This window comes from Paramormyrops kingsleyae, chromosome 11, assembly GCF_048594095.1.
Source record: "Paramormyrops kingsleyae isolate MSU_618 chromosome 11, PKINGS_0.4, whole genome shotgun sequence".
NCBI lineage: Eukaryota > Metazoa > Chordata > Actinopteri > Osteoglossiformes > Mormyridae > Paramormyrops > Paramormyrops kingsleyae.
In genome coordinates, this window is record NC_132807.1 from 11,621,937 (window position 1) to 11,646,193 (window position 24,257).

At 42.8% G+C, this 24,257-nt stretch overlaps 1 pseudogene; it reads left to right on the plus strand.

Annotated features, from left to right (window-relative positions):
* LOC111841547 (serine/threonine-protein kinase BRSK2-like) overlaps window positions 1-24,257 on the plus strand; it is a 155,309-nt pseudogene that overhangs the window by 121,951 nt on the left and 9,101 nt on the right.

Below are 24,257 nucleotides of genomic sequence, written 5' to 3' on the forward strand. Positions count from 1 at the left end.
AAATAACTTTGTCAGGAAATATTTTTGAATTTGAAAAGTAATGGGTTTGTAAACGAACCCAGGAAGTGTTAAGGAAATTAAATGCATCGTACATGAATTGGGTTGGACCTGTGTGCCTTTAATCACTCTTAATTGCAGTTTCTGGCCGTCACAGAGTTCATTACTTACTTACGCCCAGATAAAATGTTTTAGCAAGTGATAGGGCTTGTAATGTTCTGTGTTATATTTATGGTAGCGTAGCACTCATTAGCATCTATGTGAGAGCTGCAGGTCTGTTTCAGTTTACTTAAGCTTGAGGGTATGCTGGTACCAGGATCATCTGTTTGACCTGGAATCGTGAGGAATGGAATCAAAGAGAACTGTGTTACTCCTCACATATTCCGGGTTAATTATATAATCCCACAAAGACTCAAGTAAATGAATTTTGATCAAACTATTTGTCCATTAGCATGAATGTAATTGTTTTAAAATTATTACAGCAACTGTAATGGAATAATAGTCCCATTTTTTGGATAGAGAGCTGACCATTCACGCCTTAACATTGCATCTGTGAGCAGTGTTTTGGTGGCCTGTCCCATAGTGTTAGAAAGGGCATACAACAGTGCTCGATATTTCTCTCTAGCCTCCTAAAACTGCTTGTGTCATTGTTGTAGGTATGTTAAAAAGGTTGAAGTATCTAAATCGAGAACATAAAGAACATAAATCAAGTCTATGTCTCCCCCGGGTCATGTGTATTGCATTTTATCCCAGCTAAAAGCTTTAAATAATATAGACAGTTGCAATTCTAATACAGCATAGCTAACTAAGTGAAGAAGCAGGAAACATTCAGGACCTCCATCTAACCTGAACAAATCATATTACGCATTCATTTCCACTTCAGTTGCTAATGGCTGATAGTCTGTAGGTACAGAACATTCCTTTCAGTCTTGAGCCCATTAACTTTCTGAGCCAAATGATGTCCTGAAGACAGTTTTTGATCAGCAGTTCCCTGAGTGCTGAGGCTGTGTGGTACACGGAGAGAAGCCCTAACCCAAACCCTCCCCCTCCCCCAATGACACCTTTCCTAAGAGCCTCCAGCTGTGAGACCTTCTAAAAGTGCAACTAAAGTTCGACTCAGGTTCCCAAGCATCGTTGGTTTGGTTCAGTGTTTGAAAAGGTTACACATATATTCACTAAAATGTGAAGTTGAGCTCCTCAAGAGCTTAAAGAAACTTGACTTGAAGTTTGGGTGAGATCCCCTTCTGACCAAATGCAGCAGATGTAAGTATACAGTTCCATGAAGTCCCTCCTATCAAACACCATTAAACAGAGATTCAGCTGAGTGGGACGCCTCCTCAGACCTATGCCTGTTCACTGTGGTGTCACTGAGATTTCCTGGCAAAAAAAAATGTTTTTGTTTAAAAAATGAACATCATAAATTAAGCACTGGAACTTGTTAAAGCAAAAGACAGATCTTTATAATATACACTAATTTAGCAGCTTTTGTCAGCCTTTTCTATAGCAAACATTTGTTGTATAACTCATGAATGTCTTGGCAGGCAGAAGATTTCAGATAGTATTAATGTGTTGATATAAACTGAAGAACTGACACAAGTGACATGAGAAAAACAAAAGAAAGCTTATCTAATCAGTTGTGGTTGGCTGATTCTGTAATTAGATGCATTTGCTAATTATGAGTAACTTGTACTCTGCTTTTGGAGTGCCTCACCCTCCCGTTGAGTACAACATGAACACAGTGGGAGCATCACGGCACAGTTTGTTGTGGCTGCTCTGAGCTTCCCAAGCACTGAGGAGATACCAGATGTTTTTTAAGGACAATAGGCAGAGAGCAATAAGGATGGACTGTCACCTTTATTAATCCAGGGGGCTGAATGAATGCCATAATCAGCATGCGCAGCCAGCCACTTTAATTGAACCTCGCTGCCAGTCATTTGCCGTCTGTGATTTCAGTGAGTTTGACAGCATCCAGGACAGACAGGAGCAGATGTGGCGGATCAGTCAAAGTGCCAGTGCTCTCCTTTTAAAGGAAGCTTAAAAGCTTTCTCGTATTTTATGCTGTACAAAATCAGAGCAGGAATATTGAGCTGTTATCACAATATGAGTCTTAACCACAGCGTGATAATACCAGGATATGCAATCAGGAGCATGTAAGAGCATGGAGCTCTCCCAATCAGGTACAGGACGTGTTTAGCTTGTAGTGTAAGGATAAATTAGAATTAAGAGAACCTCAATTTGTGTTAACATTCAATTTATAATAGAAGATGAACCCAAATTGTATTTAATCTCTGCAAACCCTTTTTGGGGATTCATCTTCTATATACTGAAGTCACCATTTAATAGAAAATGGGAGTGGGATAAATTATTTTCTAAATACCTTGTCAGATCTTGTTCTTTTTTGTTAATGTAAAAACAGCAGGGATCTTATCCCTAGATATGCCTTTGACGTTATGAGAAACAGGAGAAAAAGGCTGTAGTTATGGCTGCCTTGAACACATCTGTTGCTTTTGTAAGGTGGACGTCCCAGTTTGATTAGGTATTCTGCTGAGCCATAGAGGACCCATAATGGGCATTGTGGTTCTGATTGAATGGGGTTGGTTATGCAGGTCATGTTCTGCAGTGTCTGCATACCTTAAACCTCGCATGTGTCCTGAAGTCCCACCAAACTCTCCTCACTCTTCTCACACTGTTCCCTCACAGCCACAGGGACCTGAAGCCAGAGAACCTGCTTCTGGACGAGAAGAACAACATCCGTATAGCAGACTTCGGCATGGCCTCCTTGCAGGTCGGGGACAGTCTGTTGGAAACCAGCTGTGGGTGAGTGATCCCTTCGCATGAGGATGACAGTAGTAACAATGGTGGGATCATGCACACCATGAATGGACACAATAGCTTAATGAAAGAAGTATCATTCAATTGTCGTCATACAGCTTTAGAGCTGAGCTACCATTTCCTTCTATGGCCCCTGAGCCAGTGAAGGGATGGAGCAGATGATTGGCTAATTAACATATTGTGGGCGTGTCTTCTTGATTTGGGCATGAGTTCATAGATTAGAAGCCCCAGCTAACCCTGTGTCCTTGCTTTGCACACCTTCTATCCACTGTTACCCACAGTGGCAAAACCTCCAAACAGTCATGGAAAACGCTTAAAATATATAATATACATCTGCATAAAAAATCTTTTCAATTAAAAATATTAAAAATGTGGAATGCACTATAAAGCTTTGGGTTTATTAATTGAACAGGGCATGTCAGAATAATGCAAGATCTGAAAGGACAGTCAGATGGAAATATCACTGGGTTTAATTAAATGTTAAGAGGATGCCTTATTTAAGTGGAAGAGAATTAATCAAAGTGTCATTTAAAGGACTGAATCAAAGAGTTTGTGTGGCCTGTGTCCTCATGAAAATCCCAAACTTATCCTCAGGATGTAGATTCGGTTCCAGAACAGATGAGTGTGTTTTGTGCCTAAATGATATTCTATTTTAGTAAATTTGACAGATGCATTCTTTTACTGATTTTGTTTTCACAGTAAACCAGACGTGCACAATAGTGGTTTCAACAGTGGACTCACGGCTTGTATTTTCTGTGTCTTTTCTCAGGTTTTGCAATCACTTAAATTAGCTGTGACAAACAGGGAGCTGCAGTGACCAAAGCAAACACAGTGTGGCGCTCATGTTTCCTGTTCTCTTTGTCAATTGTCCGACCTGCTTAGATGGCTCTTACTTGCTTAGGCGGTTGTCACTTGGGGGCAGCGCAAGTAGCAGAGAGGAACCTCATTATTATTGCGTAGCCAGGGGCAATAGGTGATTCCACAGGTGATAGTGTGGTGCCACAGTAAATCTGTAAATTACATCATCTACGCTCTTCACCATTACGCTGGAGACTGGGCAGCAATGGAGGCAGTTAGGGCTGTGTGATGTGATCAAAATCTCATATCCCAATATAAGTCATCTCATATCCCGATAATGATATATATCACAGCTCCACCATCCATATTTATGGATTTATGGATAGTCACAAATTGAATGTGAGGGACAAACAGACGGGCAACAAATATTCTAAACCCTTTTCACGTGTAGAAATGTGCACAAATGTAGATTCATATTTGCTCTTTCTAATTTCAAACAACCTCTGACTACAGTTAGGAAGTAAGTTATTCACTGTCAATAGCCCAGCTGTCTTGTTTACAGTCACTGACGGTGAAAAACACACACATGAAGATAACATGGTGTGCCTTGCCCCCTGTAATTAATTATTTTGATGGTATCTTATGTAGTTATGCTACATATGTTTTAAATCTATTGCACACTGAATATTGAACTGAAGCTTGACTTTTGAAAAATTATGTCAAAAGTAAAATTGAAATATCTGTCAGAAACCTCACAATTTAGATATTTTCCCAAAATCGTTCAGCCCTGGGGAAGGGTGTTGTACCAGCAGGTTAATTGTTTGGCGATTTCATAAGTTTAAACATTTCAATTTTTTTACTGAACACATAAATTTGAGTGGTTGTAAAACACTATCAATATACAGTTTATTTTTGGAAATTAATCAGCCCCTCAGCAAACCCTGACTGTTCCATGGCTCGGTGGAAAACCGGCCACAGACTGGTACCAGTTCTTGGACTCTGGGTTGGGATTCCCTAGTTAAAAACATTTCTGGGATGCTCTGTAGACACTATAATATCTGTTTTTGTCACCTATAGTTTTGAGTCACTGTTTAGTTAGAAAATTGGTAGTTATGTGTTCTTAACACTGTTCACTGACATAACATAGCTTTGCTGTGGGACTTAAAAAGGCTAAAGGATTTTATACATGATGTTTATAAAGAGTCTGATTAGGATTACCCTGTCCCTTTTTGTTTTTGATCTATTAAAATGATAGGATGGGTCATTTAATATCAAACACTGGCAACTATCAGAGACTGTTGAAGAAAATCACTATTAAATATGTAATATTTTAATTAAAACATATTGAACTATTTATGAAGCATATGACAGATGGGTTTCATCATTTACTTCCTAACTTTTATGTAGCATCAGAACAAAAAACATTTTTAGCAGATAATTTGATTTTTGTTGGAGAAAGACTCCTGCTTCTTTTGTCCAGCCTTATTGTTGCTGAGCTGAGCACATGATAGTGCGACTGCCAAAACCATAATTTTCTTATGTTCTTGTGCATTGTGTGGACAGAGGGTAGAGACTGCCTGCACATCCAGAACTTACATTTCCACATGTCTGAAGCTACTGTGGTCCTGGGTGCCATGAGGATGCAGCGTTTTTTGTGCATTTCCAAAGTAGAGGGCTTGGTGTGATTATTGATTACCCCCATGCTTGCGGCCGGCCTGTCTCTAAGTGCAGATGTGACAGTTTTTAATTAAACACATTCATCTTAACCCTGCCTGCCTTCCACTGTTCTGACACAAATGTATTCCCTTTTTTCTACGGATAATGAGCTCCTGCTGGATTTAAGAGTTGTAAGGATAGTGCGACTTAGTAATATATAGCAATACATCTATTAGTGTACAGTTCTGTTCATTTATCTAGTTTGGTGTTTCATCAAATCCAGGCTACAGCTTCTGCAAAACAGATGGTCTGACCCAAATTCTGAAATCTTGAGCATATAGATGTGTCCTCTGATTCCTCAGTCCCGTCCCCGCAGCAGCCGTGGTTTAGGGACAGCCCTTTTCCTACCACTGTAAGGCTTAAAAGTAAGTTACTGTCAAGGTGCCCTTCAGCTCCTGATAATATGCTGTAATGCTCCTCTCCATGTCTGATGACCAAGCATAAGGAACCTATTTTTTTTTTTCTTCTTCCCACAAAATGGCATCTGTTATATGCTGTTCACCTTGGCCATGACTATTATCCATTAAATGAATGTACTTTTATTCCATTATGGACCCTGTGTTAGACACCACGGCATAATGTCTGAAGTGCTTTCAACGTGTAACAGAGGTCCCATCATGCCCTGCTCCTCATTACAATCAATTTACTGCTCCCTGCTCACAACATGGAGATTTCTGCTAAAATGAGGAAGCAGATGAGCTGTGCTAAATTGCCCCGCAAGAACTGATGGCCCAAACCCTGAAGGTATACAAGCTTTTGAAAGTTTCATGTATTATTAGACAAGTGAAAAACTGAACATCAGCACATGGTTGGGAAAGTGATTTCACGTCTGTATGTGTGTAAGTTACCCAAAATAAGAACATGCATCCTTCTCTGTTGAAGTGAGCCTTCTTTGGGGTCGTTGTTTATTCTAGCAAGCAAAGTATGGGAAAGTTTTCCTTTTTAAATAATTCTGTTTCTTTTTGATGAACTTGCTGGGAAGTTAACTTAGTCTAAAAAGCTGTGAGTGTTGAAATAGATATTGGTATGCAGTGTGATTTATCACCAAAGCTTATTTTTCTTTAATATTTTATGTGCCGATGACTTATTTCCAAAAGCCCTCCACATGTCACGCAGAATAAGGGCTGCCGAGGCAGTTTGTGCAGGGGTCTCTGTCTTGCCGTGTCACTTCTTTCATTCTGACTTCAAGGCTTGAATATCCACTGGGTGATAGATGGGATGACAGGAAGACAGGCAGCCAGAGTACATGACTGGGAATAAGCTTCTCTGCCAACTGCATTATGGGTCAGTGAGGGCTCCCACCCCATATGCACAGGGGCTTGCTCTTCATCTGCAGAACTCAAATGACCTGTAATTCATATTTTACGTAGCACTTTGTCATTGCTTATAAACTTTCCTATGGTGTTTCATTAGTGTCAAGAGAAGAGAGCCCAGCGACAGACAAAGAGTAGTCAGAAAATGGATAATTCCAAGCATATTTCTGAGCTGAATGACTATTGAGAAAAATTAAAATGCAGAAATATCCAGTGTGGGGTTAGGACACTGTACCTGTGTTTGGGTGGTTCCTGGTTCAAATCCCATCGTCTCCAGAGTGATTTCGCTATTGACCTATTGGATTCTCTCTTTTCAGTGCTTTGCAGTGACTGATATTCCAGTTAATTTTTCTATCCTATGACATCTTATTGGGGTGGGATGGTGGTGTGGTGTGGTGTGGTGTGGTGGTTTGCACTGTTGTCTCACACGTCTGGGACCAGGTCCTCTGGTTTCCCCCCATGGTCCAAAGACATACTGAGGCTAATTGGAGTTACTAAATTGCCCATAGGTGTGAGTGTGCCCTGTGATGGGCTGCCCCCCCCATCCTGGGTTATTCCCTGCCTCATGCCCATAGCTTCTGGGATAGGCTCCAGACCCCCTGCGACCCAGAAGGATAAGCAGGTTGGCAAATGGATGGATGATGTCCTATCATACATACAAAAGCCAGCACGTCAACTTGGTTCAGATTATATTTTTCATTTTTATTTTTAGAATTGTGTGCTACAGGGATTTGCCAAATAAATTGATTTGTTGCCCTAACTGACTGCTGGTTACTATGGAGTCACAAAGGCCGATCTTGGGCATTTTGCAGTGACTGTTAGGCCTTGGCCACCCGTTCATTGCTGCTTTGCAGTGATGAGATACAAGGCTCCCTGCACTGATTAATGAGCTCTGTTTTCTTAAGCGAATCTAGATGTGCGCACAGGCTACCCAAAGGCTTAAATTCCACAGACCTCATTTTGCTGGGACCTCTGGGTTCACCTGGCATGAAACAGAGGAGTGACACACCTTGTGTTCCTGTCCTGACAGGTCGCCTCACTACGCCTGCCCGGAGGTCATCAGGGTGAGCTCACTTTCAGCCACGCTCGAGAGACTCCCTTTGGGATATCGCCACCTTTACAATGCTCCTGCCTCTAATCTCTGTCTGGTGTCTGCCCCCCCCCCACCCCCGCACACCCCCGTTTCTGTCTGCCTGTGGACCCGCGGCAGGGAGAAAAATATGATGGCCGGAAAGCCGACGTGTGGAGCTGCGGGGTCATTCTCTTCGCCCTCTTAGTGGTGAGTGCCTTCTTCCAGTCGGCCGCACCCCGGCCTAGCCCTGGCCTCCCCGAGCACCGTGGGAATCCCGGCTCAAGATTCAGGATTCTCTGTTTCCCTTTTGTACATCAGTATACAAAAGTTCTCACTTGTGCCATCCAGTCAGTAACACATACCTGAATTAGCGCAAAACAAAACAAAGGCACTCACAAAATATCAAAGTAGACAAATCTAGGAACTGCAGAGGTACGGAATTTTGGAATAAATTTGAAATAAATGGAGCTTGGAGTATTATCACTCTGTCCAATAAATTGTACTGTGTATTTAAGAGCTTGGAGTATTATCACTTGGTATTGAATTGATGGAACTGATAGAAAAGCAACATCTTGACGGCAATCTATCCAGTAATTTTATTAAAACATTGCAGAAGCAATTCTTTTGTCTGGTTTGGCTTAAAAACATGTATATTGATTTGTATCATTCATGGAAGAGTTATTCACTGCTACAACCTCTCTTTGCAATAGAAATGACATACAAGACCATACACACCACAAGACATAAACTAGATAAATTAATTAATGTTATGTATTTGCCCAACATGGGATTTACATGACTCTATTAAATTATGTCTTGTTCTACTTTGAACTTTCAGAGCCTAGAGGTTGCTCTAAAATATGCATTTTCCTAGAAATTGCTTTATGGAAATGAAATGTTCCTCATATCTTTCCAAGAGCATAATTTTAGGATGCTTATGTTTCATGGGGTTATGAATATTACCACCAGCAATATCCTCTCCGTCGGAATGAGCCTGTTCGCCTGGTGATGCCCGTTTATGATGCTTCCAGAATACCTAATAATTCGATTAAAGAGGAATGTGAGCACAGAATCCATGCTGTTGGGCCATAGAGACACAGCAGTGGATGAGAAATATCAAAGAGTGTTGGCAGTGATGACATCACTGTCGTGATGAAATAACACAGACCACTTAGTCTGGAATTTACTCCTTTTAGACATGAAGAGGTCTAACATGGCTGTTTGTTCACACTCTTCTGACTTTAACTGATATAACTCCTGTGGGGGACAACATACATCCATCTATCTATGGTCAGGATTGCTGGAAGGAAAACAACAACAAACCAGTAAAAGTGATTTCAGATGTTAGACATCTGCAAGTAGGTTATGTTTTTCTTCTTTGAAATTGTTTTCTTGGGGATGAATGGAAATAATTTAAAATGCTTATATTTGTGTATGTGCCCTGTGAGGGACTGGCATCCCATCCAGGGTGTACCCCAAGCTTGTGCCCATGGCTGGGATTGGCTCCAGCCCTTCTCACCACTTTGTCCAGAATAAGTTGGTGGATGGATGGATGGATGGATATATTTGTATTTTCAACAAAATATGCAGGTATAAACCAAATTCATTGGTATAGATAATTAAAAATGAAAATTAAAGACCACGTGTTGTGTAGATGCTGTCTTCTGCTACCATATTGTGCAATTTGACACCAGCTTCATCTCTTTCTGCCAAATAAACATCTGACGCTTGTCGCCACTCCATGTTGATCAAAAGGAGCAGCAGCAGAAGCAGCCCATACGGCATCGGGGAATCTGCCGATGACTATCAGCCCTCTCAGGCTGCCTTTCAGCAACTTCTATCCATCTGTCTTCCATAGTAGCCATCACAGGTCCTGGTTTACCTGGAACCTGTCCCAGGAAGCACGGGGGAGGGGACAGCCTCAACAAATTCACACGCTTAGGAAAGCTGTGTAAACACTGGGTGAACGGGCAAACTCCCCACACGCACAGAGCTGGTGGCAGCAACCAGACCAGTGAACCTGAAGGTGTTAGACTGCACTGCTAGCCACTGAACCACTATGCCACTCATTCAGGAGCACCATGCAGTGCTGGAGAGAGCCATACACACTCAATAAATACAGCTAGATCGCCATTATATGTGTGTTCTTCTGTGTTTTATGTAATAAGTCGCCATGGTCACCACAAAGAATCGCTCATCATTAACAGCAAATTGAACGAGGATTAATTAAGTATTATTTTCTTTTAATTTCATAATTTGCATGGGGTTTGTTAGGTTGGACCCTAAAATTACAAGTCATTGAAAAAGATAATTGTCTTTAGTGTCTTTGTTTTCAAATTGATTGTTAATTATTTAGTTTGTGGATTGACAAATGTTCAAGAACACACGTTTAAAGGCATCAATGACCCACAGTTATTTTTCTGTGTGTGATGCTCTGATAAAACCTGGTTCTTCGTGTTTGCTGTTGTTGGTGGAATTTTACAGGTAGTAGCTGCTCTAGTGTGTTCAGCCTTGGTATTTAAAATGTTTTTTTTTTTCCTTCCATATTCTGTTTCACTTTAGCTGGCACTGTCCCTTTAGTGGGTGTTAGGCTTTGGTTAGGCTGACGGTAACATCTGCTACAGTCCTGCTCATTCCTTTGTGCTGCGGCAGCCATTCATCAAAGGCAGACATTTGCTGTGTCTGGGATTCTGACAAACAAGTGAAAGTGCTGCTAATTATAGGGAATAGGGGAAGCACTCCTAATTACCAAGAGAGGTCATTCTCTATGCTGGGAACCCAATTTTACTTATTTATACCTCATCACGATAACTTTGGGCCCTGACATCTCCAGGGTTGGAGATCCCAAAAATGCTCAAGGCTTTTCTGGGTCCTGCTCTGGATAAGTGGTAATGAAAGATCGGGGCTTATAGCTCAGTTATCAGATAAAGTTCATTTTCATACAACGCACTGTTCTTTTGCCACACCCCTGTCTCGTTAAGTTGTACTAGAAACAGGTTGCACATCGTCTGCCTTGTCATGTTTTAATGGCCAGTGATAACTTCCTGTCTCACAGGGTGCCCTCCCGTTCGATGATGATAACTTCCTGTCTCACAGGGTGCCCTCCCGTTCGATGATGATAACTTCCTGTCTCATAGGGTGCCCTCCCGTTCGATGATGATAACTTCCTGTCTCACAGGGTGCCCTCCCGTTCGATGACGATAACTTCCTGTCTCACAGGGTGCCCTCCCGTTCGATGATGATAACTTGAGGAACTTACTAGAAAAGGTGAAGCTGGGCGTGTTCCACATGCCACACTTCATCCCACCAGACTGTCAGAACCTTCTGCGGGGCATGATCGAGGTGGACGCCACCAAGCGGCTAACGGTCAGTTCATAGGAACTCACGTAATTGGTTTGTCTCCAGCACTGAAGGTATAAAGGCTCCACCTCTGTGGATCCTGCCTCTCGCTTCATATGAGATCTCTGTCTTTATTCCGGTGCAAGACATGCTGTGGAATTGACATCAGAGAATATTCTGGCTTCTGGAATTGTGTTATCCTGCATTTATAGAGTATAAATACTTCCAGCAGGGGGGTATAAGCACTGAGTATTTTTCCTTGATTTTTGATTATATACCATGCTGCAGAAAACTATTTGTGTTTTTTTTTCTGGGAAAACCTGTGAAATTCTTTTGAAGAAGAAGCTGCAGTCATAAGCTGGAAATAACAGGCTTGTGATATGAAGTTCTGTCTTCATGTTTGGATCCAGCTGAGTCTGGTGTTTTCACGGCCTCTCGGGAAACAATAGCTTTACTTATGACCCCACTTTCTTTGTCTTTGCAATACTTCAGCCATACTGATCTCCCCTGTGGAACGCCACACTAAGCATGAGGTCTACTGTAGAGATATAAGCAGGACAATTTACTGCCAATATTGCCGCAAAACACTAAGTGTCCTGTTCCAGACTTGACCTCTGGATGGTCTTATACAGAATGCTATAGTGCATTAAACAGATAAACACTGTAGAGAGTTTATTGCATTTGGCATCTGGTTTTATGATGCCAGTTATTGTCTTTTTGTAGAAATAACCCAAATTGGTTATGTAAGGTATTATTCCATTTGACATGATTGTTAATAATGAATGCGTTTATGATAATTTGATACTGCAGAGTAATTAAAAATACATTTTTCCTTTATGTTTGGATTATTAAGGTAATTGAGCTGTAATAATCAGAGATGATTCAATAACAGTAATCGGTTACTCCTAGTTTAATAGAAGAAATTGTTGATTCAGGGTTATATATAATTACACATAATTATTATTACTTGATTGCTCAGCTGACACATTTATCTTCTGCTGCTTATGATTTTATCCTCCTTCTATTCATTTATTCATTTTACTTGTGGAATAGTTCACTTTACGTACCCTTCTGAAGGGCCTCTCTCTCCTATATACACGTGTGCTCACAGGCATACCAACAAAGAGATCGATGTGCTGCAAGCCAATTTCTCTGCAGGTAACATGTGAAGTGATCATTCAAAATTACTGAGCCTGTCAGAGCAGTTCCAATAAGCCTCTGCAGTAGTTGAGTTAATAGGTACTTCCTCTCCGCCAACATGGCACCTCTTGTAATATTATTTCCTGACGCTGACAGTAACAGATGTGAGTGGTTTTCCTTAACCTCAGGGAGGGGCAACGATTCCTATACTCAGGGTGTTTGAGTAGCAGCCTAAGGCTGGATTGAAACTGTGAGTGCAGCCCTGTCACAAATATTCTTCATTCCTGTCGAATCTTGTTGCACCAGGTGATTTGTGGGAATTTGATTTACATCGATTTGCTGTTGATTAAGTTATTCCTCTGGATGGACTACAGGAATTATTTGCTTTCAGTTGTGACTCGCCTGTTTCACATTCCTGGCTACCAGAAACCGGATTATAGCTGTAAAATGCCGATAGCATTGAAACTGAATCTCAATTTGGAAAAATAACGTTTGTTAGAGGGCAGGAGAGCAATTCCTTTACAGGGGTAAAAAGCCATCAAATTCATGTATGTTCCTGGTGGGTAATAAGATTTTGAAATCCTTTGATCAGTTGCTTTTCCATGTTATTATTTAATGGTTCTTACTGTAAAATGTTTTTATTAATGTTGACTGATTATATGGACCTTGTGAACTTGACTTTATAAGTGGATTAATGGATGGATGGATGGATAATTATAAGGTGCTGCGTAGATGATCAGCTGTGCTTTCCTAGTATTTAAGATAATTGCTTTTGTAATTATGGAGAATTCTGAGATGCCCAATAGAATCCATAATCATTTGTCTTCGTTTAACTTCAGGATTCTTTGGTGTGACGCTTGCTCACATCCAGATATGATAACCATATATCTCATCCTGCTTACATGCTTCCCATGCACACAGTTGGAACAAATCCAGAAGCACACATGGTACATGTGAGTATTTCTCCTTCACCAACTCTGGCGGATGTAGTTTAGTGGGAGTATTCTGGGGGTGAAGGTGTGGGCAACGTGAGTAGGCAACAGTGTAGGCTGCCCTACGCCAACAACAATGTAGGCTCCCCTACCCTAAAAACAGTATTGTTGGGCTACGAGAGCCTACGCTGTTCTTAGGTTAGGGGAACCTACACTGTTCTTAGGTTAGGGGAACCTACACTGTTCTTAGGTTAGGGGAACCTACACTGTTCCTAGGCTAGGGGAGCAGACTCCCCTCCCACAAGCATTATAGGTTCCCCTAGGCCAGCAACAGTTTCCCAACCCAGTCCTCAGGGAACCCCGGACAGTCCACGTTTTTGCTTCCTCCCAGCTCCCAGCCAATCAGGAACACCGAATACCTTGTACAGGTGCACTGGGAGCTAGGAGGAAGCAAAAACGTGGACTGTCCGGGGTTCCCTGAGGACTGAGTTCGGAAAAACTGATTTAATATATGTACACTAGTGGCCAAAATTGTGGAAACACTTCCAGTTTTTAGAGATTGCAGAACTTTATTCTAGTTACTTCAATCACTTATTTAATCTTCCAGTGTACATTCTTTGATTGTTTATAAACATTACTGCCAATATTTGTGTAGTAATTTTTAAAGTGTAATGCCAAAAATGCTAGGTGTTTCCACAATTTTGGCCACTACTGTACTACTCTTTTCTGCACAGAGGGGGCAAGAATGAGCCTGAGCCAGAGCAGCCTGTCCCGAGGAAGGTGACGATCCGCATGCTGCCCTCTGCTGAGGACATTGACCCCGATGTGTTGGACAGCATGCACTCGCTGGGCTGCTTCCGCGACAAGAACAAACTGCTGAAGGACCTGCTGGCAGAGGAGTGAGTGTGAAGGGCGTGGCCTATCTCAGGGTGGGCGGGGTCACAGGACCAGTCACTCAGGCTCAGGCCTAGGCAGGAATTCTCTGTGGAGGCCAAATCCAAACTTCGCCATGTCAACAAGGCCCATTTTTAATGATTATTTTCATGTCCTATTTTATGACCTGTTTTTTTTTTTTTTTTTGAGAGGCTTGTTTTTTGTGTATCGCCATGAAAGTAGCAGTATTATTTGCAATTATTCATGACACTTCAACATAAAACTTTATCAATATTTTCTTTGTTTCAGTGATTGCCAGGGTAATAAAAGCGACTCCACAGGCCGGATATGGCCCTAAGGGCCAGCTTTAGCACCTGTCTGCTGTAGCTGATACTCTAAAAACTTCGAACATTGAATTTTCTTTAAACATAATTTCCATGACACAGAAGCCATTATATTTGTGTCGAAACGCCTGGAAAGTGCCATATCTTTCAAATAACCTCCTCAGGATTCTGCAGATATGTTTCCTTTTTTAAAACCTGGATGTTAATGATGCCATCAATCATGCTTAGAGGTACTTTTAGTGGTCATTTTCCTGTTTGTATGCCTGGTGTGTAACACTGGGAAGGACAGGGGAGCAGGCCTTTCAGGGTCGGCAGATTGATCACCTCACCGTCTAGTGGCATAGTAACTATCAGTGTACTTTATCTGCAAATGCCTGTTGTTGCCTGTGATGAATGGCCTGTGATTTTTGTGTTTCTATTATTTCTCTCCACTCTCACACAGCATTAAGCACCAGCACAGAGATTCGCTTCCATCTGCCTGTGCCAGACATGCCTTTTCATCCCCACGTCCACTTAGCCAAACAGTTGTCCAGGTGTCCATTTAGCCCAAACAGCTATTCATGCCCCCGGTTATTTTTTCAGTATGGCTGCATTACCGGTCTCCAAAGTGTTTTGTTTTTTTTATACTTACAGCAAAGGCATGGGAAATGTCTTCCTTGCGCTGCCATTTGTTTATGATTCGTTTATCCGTGGTGATTAGCTTTCCTGCATTATCGCACACATATATTAAGCTGGTGCAACTACGACTATTTAGGCATAAACAAAAGTGTGGTCAGGAACAACCTTGTGGTTGCCTGAGGTGAATTATGCAGTTGTAAAACCTTTCCTACTTGAATCTGCCAGTGTACTGCATGTTTATCATCCTCCCACCAGTGACAACCAGGAGAAGATGATTTACTTCCTTCTCTTGGATCGCAAGGAAAGATATCCCAGCCATGAGGACCAAAACCTTCCACCTCGCAGTGATATAGGTACAGCAGATAGTTTTCCCATTTCCCATTTACTCTTAATACCTCTAACCTGTAGATGAAGACAAACTCCTTTAGTAACTTTACAATAAAGATTGGGATTGTTTTTTTATCTTGACATCTGAGCTATATGATTTATTTATTTATTCATTTATTTGGCTGTAATTTAAAATTCTAAGCAATAACGTATATTTCAGAATTGTGTAAATACTTCCTGAAATCATTGCTCCAGTTTCATTTTGGACTCAATATTTCACTGAATGCATCACATTCACATGCTCCATTAGTCAGTGATTTAAACTTCGCTTGTAATGTTAAAAAATGCCGTATTTCCACGAGTGGGCGTCTATCTGTGAAAGCCACCGCACCACAGCTCCCCTCTCTAATTTTATTTTTTTCCCTGTTTGATATGTTGCCCTTCCATAAACACTTTCAGACCCTCCCAAGAAGCGTGTGGACTCACCCATGCTGAACAGGCATGGCAAGAGGAGGCCAGAGCGGAAGTCGATGGAGGTGCTGAGTGTGACAGACGGGGGCTCCCCGGTACCAGTGCGGCGGGCCATCGACATGGCTCAGCATGGCCAGAGGTACGGCTCACCGTGCAGTGCTACCTACTGTATCACAGGCATCATTCACACACTGGCACCGTCAGCATTGCAGCACACAGCCTCGTCAACACATCTGTGCATATTTCACACTGCATACTTGAAAAATCTGAGCATTCACATGAACCTTCATTCAGATGTACTCAGGGCCTGTAGAATAAGCATTTTCTTATTTATTTCTCTTGATCTTTCTGGGACATTTTGATTATAACAAACTGCTGACCTTTGAATCTGTAGTCCTTTAATGCGAGATGCAGTGTGTTATTAATGGACCATGTCTGACCATTTAATATAAATCGGGAGGAAGCAAGCATGTGCCAGGAGGTCTCATTAGCAAGCGTGGCATCTCACTGCCTCTTTCGGGTGGCCTAGATGTCTCTCCGTTTCTAAGACGGACGCCACCTCGTTCTCGTTTTTCTACTGTAGCTCAGTTACACTGAGATTGCAGGTGATTCATCAGGGGCCATTTAATGGCCTCCTGTACATAGTAAACCATCTAATACTCTTTAGGTTTACATAATGTCCAAAGGGCAGTTAGACATGTGGAAGAACACAGAGAGTGACTGATTGTCTCTCTTCACTTTGTCCCCTGCTGTAGTAAGCCTGTGTTCAGTAAAAGCTTGGATATCTCTGATGCCAATGCAAAAATCAACAAAGAAAGGTATTCCTTGATTCTGCCCCTTCCCCCTATGTTTCTTGCAGCATAAAGATTCATTGAGACAATTCCATTCTAAACATTAATATATGACAACTAAATGACCTACTTAATTCATTTTAAAAGTTTCTAACATGTGTACTTTCACCTAACCTGTTATTCGTGCTGTCAGTCAGGTGCCAGTTAAAATGTGTTAAACCTACAGCACCTAGGCTTGGCCAATTTATAGTGCTTTTTCACTGGCACCAAGAACTGAGCTGTACTGAAACTGTACTATTGTAAATTATGTGACAAAGGGGAGCCTTTGTATTTTGAAGGTCGAACAGAAAGCGTTGTCAAATGGGATGGTCTGGCTGTCACTAGCTGTTCCTGCCTTAACCCTTGAGTCACAAAGTGCTGTTCCTATCATCTAGCTGGGACACATCCACTTACCTCTGAAGAAAAGTTAATCTTGGGTTAAGTTGAGCTGCAAAGGATCCATCGGGTGCATCTTTTGCGACTCGGAAAAAGGACACATTTCTAGACTGTATTTGAAGGAGCCTTTTGAAATGGGACAGCTTTGTCATGCTTCTGTGGCGTATTCGGTCTTCGAACGCAGCCTTAGCTAAAAGGATGCAGGCCCTGAATTTGGACACAGCCATGGGCTTGCTTAGTAGCAGGGCTGAAAGTGTGACTAAATTGAGCTGGTTGCATCACCAGTTGATTGGTAGAAATGCATGGAGATACCGGTGATCTGCGTCGATATGCATGGATTATGCGAAGGAAAAATGGCATATTCTGTATGTTATTCATTATTAGTAGCGTCACACATTACGATGTATTGATGCATTCCCGTTAACTCAGTACTTGAAAATTTGATTAGTGGATTCATAATGCAAACTTGCACAAGCAAATGCTAATTCCGCTAGCGTTTGATGCTAAGAAAACATGGCGATTCTCACAGACATGCTAGTGGAAATTAGCACATAGTAACTGATGACATACACCGTGAGAACAGTAAATAAGTGTCTCTTCGGTTTTATGTCACTGTTGCTCTTCAAACCCACCGATGCCTTTACTGAGCCGATCCTTTTGCAGTGGAAATTCAAAGAGAGCTTGAACCACGCTGTAACTGTCTCTTCGCGGTACGGCTCGGGTACGGGTCAGTTCCTGTATGCCAGTGGAAAAGCGCCATTAAATTTCCTAACACTTTCTGACCACCACAGACATCCTCACACATGGTCTGCCCTCATTTTCCGTGCTCTCTGTGTCCATTTTTCTTGTAGTGTTTTGTCAGAGAGATTGCACCAGTAATCCCACCAATCTGGGCATTACTGCTGTTACTCTTTTTAATTAAAGCTTTTGTGTTTCTTTTATGCTGTGATCTAATAACAGACATGAGAGGTTTTAAAGTGGAGATTGGGTGTTTCCTTGTAACATCCTTGGGGTTGCCAGGCAGCTCTGTTTGCTGGACTATCTAGTTTACTGATGGGAAGCCATTTCACGGAGCTTTCATGTCCATCCTTATTTTCTGGCTCTTGATTGTTGAATAAACAGGAAGGAGCTGAGACAAACATTAAAAGTAAATTCTCTCTCAATCCCATCACATCCGGGGGGTAATACCTACCTCTCCAGTCTGCAGCTTCCTTGCACATCAAACAGATGCTATCTCACCTCTCCACACTAATCTAATAAGTTTTGTAGTTTCCGTTTTATCTCATAGTGGAATCTGATTTTGGGTTAATTTCCTTGGTTTTCATCACTTTCTTTTTGTGCCAATCCCTCCGTATTGTTGTTTTGCTTTCTGTTAGTGTGAACACTAGCATCTGGGGTGAGCTTATCACTTGTGCTAGTTCAGTTTCTTTTCACATCTTTTTGTGATTGACCTTGTGTGAAGGAAGAGGGTTTCTGTGCTAAGGATTACAGTTAAAGGTGTTCAGTGAAAGTGAAAGAAATGTAGACTTTTAGACCCCAGAACTTAAAAATACTTTAATAAAACTTTTAAATACTTGTACATTTGGCCAACTGCCAAAACATCATAAAGCTGGTGACAGCTGTACCTGAATAATACACTTTACTACATATTTTTCTCATGACCAAACTATAAGCTATTCTTATGTGTGAGAAATAGCCTATTGGTACATCCACCGTCATATTTCCAATTTTGAATGGCACTGTATGGAAAGATCCTCTGTATCTTTATTCTGTCACCTATTGGGTAGGATTTATTTATTTATTTATCCATCCCCTGCCAGGATTTTTGTCTCTCTTTTAGATACTGATTACTGCTTCTTTCTTTCTGCGTATTTTTGGTAACTCTGTCCCTTTTTTTACCTGCCCTTCCCTTTTCTGGACTGATTTGCTTGGCAGGCATTGTGTTGTGATGGAGAATGGCTTTGGAGTTTTGGAGGTCCTTTTGTGATCTCCCACCCTCCTCTCCCACACCCCAGAATTTAAGCACTCCAATGTGTGGACTAATTCCAGTTGGGTTCCTAAGGTTCTTGATGCCTTAGTTTGGGTCTTTATTTTATGTGCACATGTTTGTTTTAGATATGAATTTCTGTCTGCATGCAACTGGATCCTGTTAACAGCTGTACTGATCTTTATGCGAAGTGTCCCCTGCGTATAATATTTTTCCTCAAAGCATTTACAGGGTCTTGGGTTTCATTTTAATTCAATACGTTTACGTTTCAATGTGCTCAGTTAGCATAATTATTCAAATGCTGAATTTAAAGGAATAATTGAATAATTAAATCTATTCTAATCCAGAAAATAGTTGGAGGAATGAAAGATATAAAATGACTTTGGAAAACGGAAGCAAATGTGAAAATATATTTGACTTTCTACTGGTGAACAGTCCACATGGAAATTATATTGTACAACTTCCTATTTATATTTGCAATTTGCAATGACATCTAAAGCCTGCAGTATAGTTCAGTGGCATGGGAGGTAAAGCAGATGAGTGGACATCGACCCCCCCCCCCCTCTTTACCTGTGTCCATGCTCTTGTTCTAAGAAGGATTTAAAGGTAAACATACCTGGCCAGCTCGCACCATACCATACATTGTACCCCACAGCAGCTCTCCATCTGTTACAGTATCACTTTCAAAGCACCATACTGTATTTCCTGCTGTAAAGCAGTATTATGGACTGCAGGGGCATGGATAACCTTCTATCACTCAGTCTGAATTTCCACTTTGAATGTATGTCGCAGTTTCAAGACAGTCACAAACAGCTCTGTATTGTTAATGTATCTTTCACAACCTCGCTCACACACAATAGCATCATTTGAGCCAGCATAAGTGCTGTTTGTTACAGCCATAGTGAATTTTTAGCCTGTCGCTGTACCTCGGCCATTTCCTGCTACATGTCCTGACATAATCATTTAGACGGCAACCCCACCCTTCCTGATGTGCCGGATCACAGGGCAGCTCTTGGAGTCCCCTTCTGGCCTGGAGGAGCAAAGGAAAAGTGGGATGAAATGAATCACCAGAGGACCACGCAGTGCAGGAAAAGGGTCCATTTTAGATTGGTGCTTTGGGGCAAACTGCAGGTCCGGCGCCTGACGTGGCAGAAGTCCAGGATTTTTTCAATAGCAATAAGCCCAGTCAGCGGCCCGGTAGCTGCTTGCCCCCCTCCCCCGCCTGTGTGCTGGCCAGCAAGCAGCAAGCCACTGTTTGTTTTATAAATCCTGTCGCATTGTTTCGGGCTCATTTCGGCGGGCTGATGCACCAGCAGGTAAAAAGCCTCAAATTTCATTTTCAGCCTCATGGTGAAAAATGAACAAGCTGGTGTTGCGAAGTCTGTACTGGGGGGGGGGGGGGGGGGCGGGGTTAGGGGGCACTTGGGGAAACCTCATAGAGCTGAAAGTTATCCACACCCTGGCAGCTCCTCTCACCCCACCCCACCTCTTACTGTTGGCCGCGGGGCATGCCCTCCCTGCGCATGGCCCATGTCTTCCCGCAGGTCGCGGTCCATCAGCGGCGCCTCCTCCGGCCTCTCCACCAGCCCCCTCAGCAGCCCCCGGGTAAGCAGCCCAGCAGCCTGTGTGCCTCTGCATCCACTGGGCTGCACAGGCCATGCTCTGGCTCCACCGGTATACCTTCTTATGTCAGAGACTAATGGCACAGCTTGGCACAGCTATTACTGTAACCTTATTTGTCAGAAAGTAACTGTGTTAAACTTACTAACTAGTACAATATTTCATGTAAAAGAACAGTTGTTAGATTCTGTTTAAGTTTGTTATGGGCCAGGACTGTGTTACATATGTCTATATGTTGAATGTTATGAGATAATACAGTTACAAGTAAGTAAAGGGAGAGGGATATGTGCTGCAGTCTGTGAGAGTTGAGTGTTTTAGAAACCAAAGATCGATAAGAAGAACACTCTGGAAATAAACACGAAACAGTATAAAGCATTACCTCATTGTGAGAGGGGCAGTTCGACAATAAAAAGGGATACAAATGCTGTGTCTGCAGTCCGCCTCCATCTCCTCCTATAGGCTTCCTGTTTTGCTCTTCGGCGCCTCGTCTTGCTTGTTTGGGTTCCACCGGCACTTTAATTTGATGAGCTCTGCAGAGTAACACTTTTGCTGCTGCTGCTGCTGTGGTTGTTGTTGTTTTTTTTTCGTATTTCCTTTTAATGACCATCTCGGTCTGTTTGCTGTGCTCTCGCCGCCTCCCTCACTTAGGCTGATTGGCTAACTGCATGTTTTGTCTTTCTTTTTTCCTTCTGCACATCCCCATGGCCTGCGTTTCGTTTGTGCCTTCACCTCCCGCTCATTTTTTGCCGTTTCGGTGCTTCGCTTTCACCATCCGGCGCACGGTGGTTGCATGTCCGCTTGCAGCCTGTCAGGAGATTTTTCATCCCGCCTCGCTCGCCCAACCTCTCCCAGCCAGCCAGCTACAGCCCCACCCATTCCCCACACGCGCTGAGGGCAGGCTCACACACCCCCAACTCCTTCCAGCCAATCATGGGGCCCCTTCTGGCCAACCCCAAAACCCAGACTTTACCAGCCAAGCCCAAAGTGATCGAGAAGCCCCTGCAGTCGACCCGGTCCAACCCGCTGCCCAGTGCTGGGCCTGACCCTCCCCCACCCAAATCCGAGCCTTCTACCCCATGTCAGCAGTTCCCCCCTGTGGTCCCCAACAGCCCCCAGGTTCGCCGCCCCCCCCTCATCTCCCAGCTCTCTGTCCCCTACACACCTGTGCCGCCCATGTCCCCAATCCGGCTCCACCACTTCCACCCCCTGGCCAGCACTGACCACAGCGTCAAATCTATCCCCATCGTACAGGTGACCCCCCACCCCTCCCCCAGGGGGAGCCCCCTCCCCACCCCCAAAGGAACACCAGTGCATACCCCCAAGGAGAGCCCGTCTGGTACCCCCAGTCCCACGCCGCCCCCCAGCCCCTCCATGGGGGGAATGCCCTGGAGGACGCGCCTTAACTCCATCAAGAACAGCTTCCTGGGATCACCGCGGTTCCATCGCAGAAAACTCCAAGGTACTGGGAGCACCTGGATGGGTTCCGCTGTGCCGTGATTCTCAGCGGCAGCTGGCAGGTCATCTCTCTGATAAACGAAGATATCAGTAAACACATGCCAGGAAAAAAAATCCAAATCAGATTCATCTTAAAACTGAAATTAGAAAAATTTCAAACTGCTGAGTAATGATACAATACATCATATGTATAGAAGATAAATGTTCTAATTTTCTGATTCTAATTTTTTATGGATGCAGTTTATTGTTGCAATATCTGTAAAAGAACATGAACATTGAGTATAAATATACATCAGTATTCTTAATACAGTATGTTCTAGATTCACCTGAATTCTATTCATTTGTTGTAAATTATCTTAAAATTCCCAGGATTTTAAAATTATCATGCATCACTGAAGATATAATCCAGCAGATTCCTTTTTGTTATGGTTAGTGAAATGCTGAGCACTTCTTTCCAGTAGCGGAAACGGGTCTCGCAGCTGGTGCATTTGATTCATTTTGAACTCTTTGCAGTTCCTACTCAGGAGGAGATGTCCAGCCTAACCCCAGAGTCTTCCCCTGAGTAAGTTACCTCATAATGTTTATATAATAAAAGTGTAAGCATAACGTTTGATTTGATTTGTTTTGAGTTCAGAGTAAAGCAGATCAGCTGATCTCATACTTAGAGTACCAAAAGTTTGGAAAGCTGCCTATGAAGGAGAGGGATATTGTGTTGTATCACATGACCTGGCCACCTGACCTAAACGCAGTCGAAATGTTTTTGAAGGAGTTTGACCGGACAGTGAAGGAAATGTGGGAAATTCATGCTCTGCATATGTGGGACCTCCTTCAGGACAGCAGGAAATGCAGCCAATGACTGCTCAGCATGTATGTGGGACCTCCTTCAGGACAGCAGGAAAAGCATCCCAGGAGGCCACCTCATGAAACTAGCATAGAGGAAACTGTAGGGTCAGCCTTGCTCAAGGGCCCAATTGTGGGATCACTCTGCCAACCATGGGATTTGGACCAGCAACATTCTGAGTCCCAACCCTTGGAGGTGCCCCCCCCCCCACAACAATTTATTATTTTTTTTGTTTAATACTTTTTGGGTCAGTGCATAATTACATATATGCTATTTCTCATGTCTTATAATAGTTCTGAATTATAGAGAATAATACCTTATAAACATTTAATAAACCTTTCTGGGGGTAGGTGTGTCCAAGCCTTTGACTGGTACTGTAGGTATAGCTCCCATGTTGGCAATCTCCCCCATAACCGCCCTCCCCCATACAGCCCTCCCCCCAGATTCCTTTGTTTCCAGTAGACTATTTCTGTGTGTTTTGCTACTTCGTTTTTGGTTATTTTTGTGCTTTGTTGGACCCAGAAATGTTTCTGAGTTGGTGGGAGCTCACAGAGTAGTCTGTGATACATTCACTGTGACTGGGGGCGGTGTGCGGATCTGCAGGGTGGGGTTCTGTTCCTCTGATCAGAAGGGTTCCGTTTCAAATTCCATGGTAGGCTGAGTGATGAGCACCATTGGGCGCTTGAGCAAGACCCTTAACTCCAGAGACTTGCCCCAATTTCTCAGTTATACAAAGTAAAATAAAATAAATGTAAATAAAGCATGATGATGGTAGTTCTTGCTTATTTCTTGAGAGGGGTCAGAATCGTCACTGCATTGCTTAAGGCACACTTAGACACTCATTCTGACATCACACTTAGACACTCATTCTGACATCACACTTAGACACTCATTCTGACATCACACTTAGCTTTCATATTCCATGCCTTTGGGCAGCGAGGTCTTTCTTGTTTGTTCCTTTCGTTTCTGTACTGGCCTGAAGGTCGAACATAAAATCAAGCATGCCGTCACCCTCAGTGGGGTCTGGGGCTGCCAACAAGTGCTGTCGCATGCCCCCTCTGCCTTGAGCGCACTTTCATTTTTCATCGTTTGCGATGAGTGACTCGATCGAATCCATGAAGAAACCCTGTGCAGACCCCACTCGTTAACTCCACTGAAGACAAATGCCAGTAGCTCTCTCTTACCCAGCCAATGTCTTAGTTCCTCCTGGCAGTTACAGAAAAAAAACATCTCCCTTTGTTTCACTGATTTTATGGTTCCTAGTCGTATTCCATCTTCCTCCTGCATTGGTAGAACATAGATCCGTCTGCTTTGCTTCCTAAGGCTTCTGCCTTCACTCTCCCCACCTATAAATCT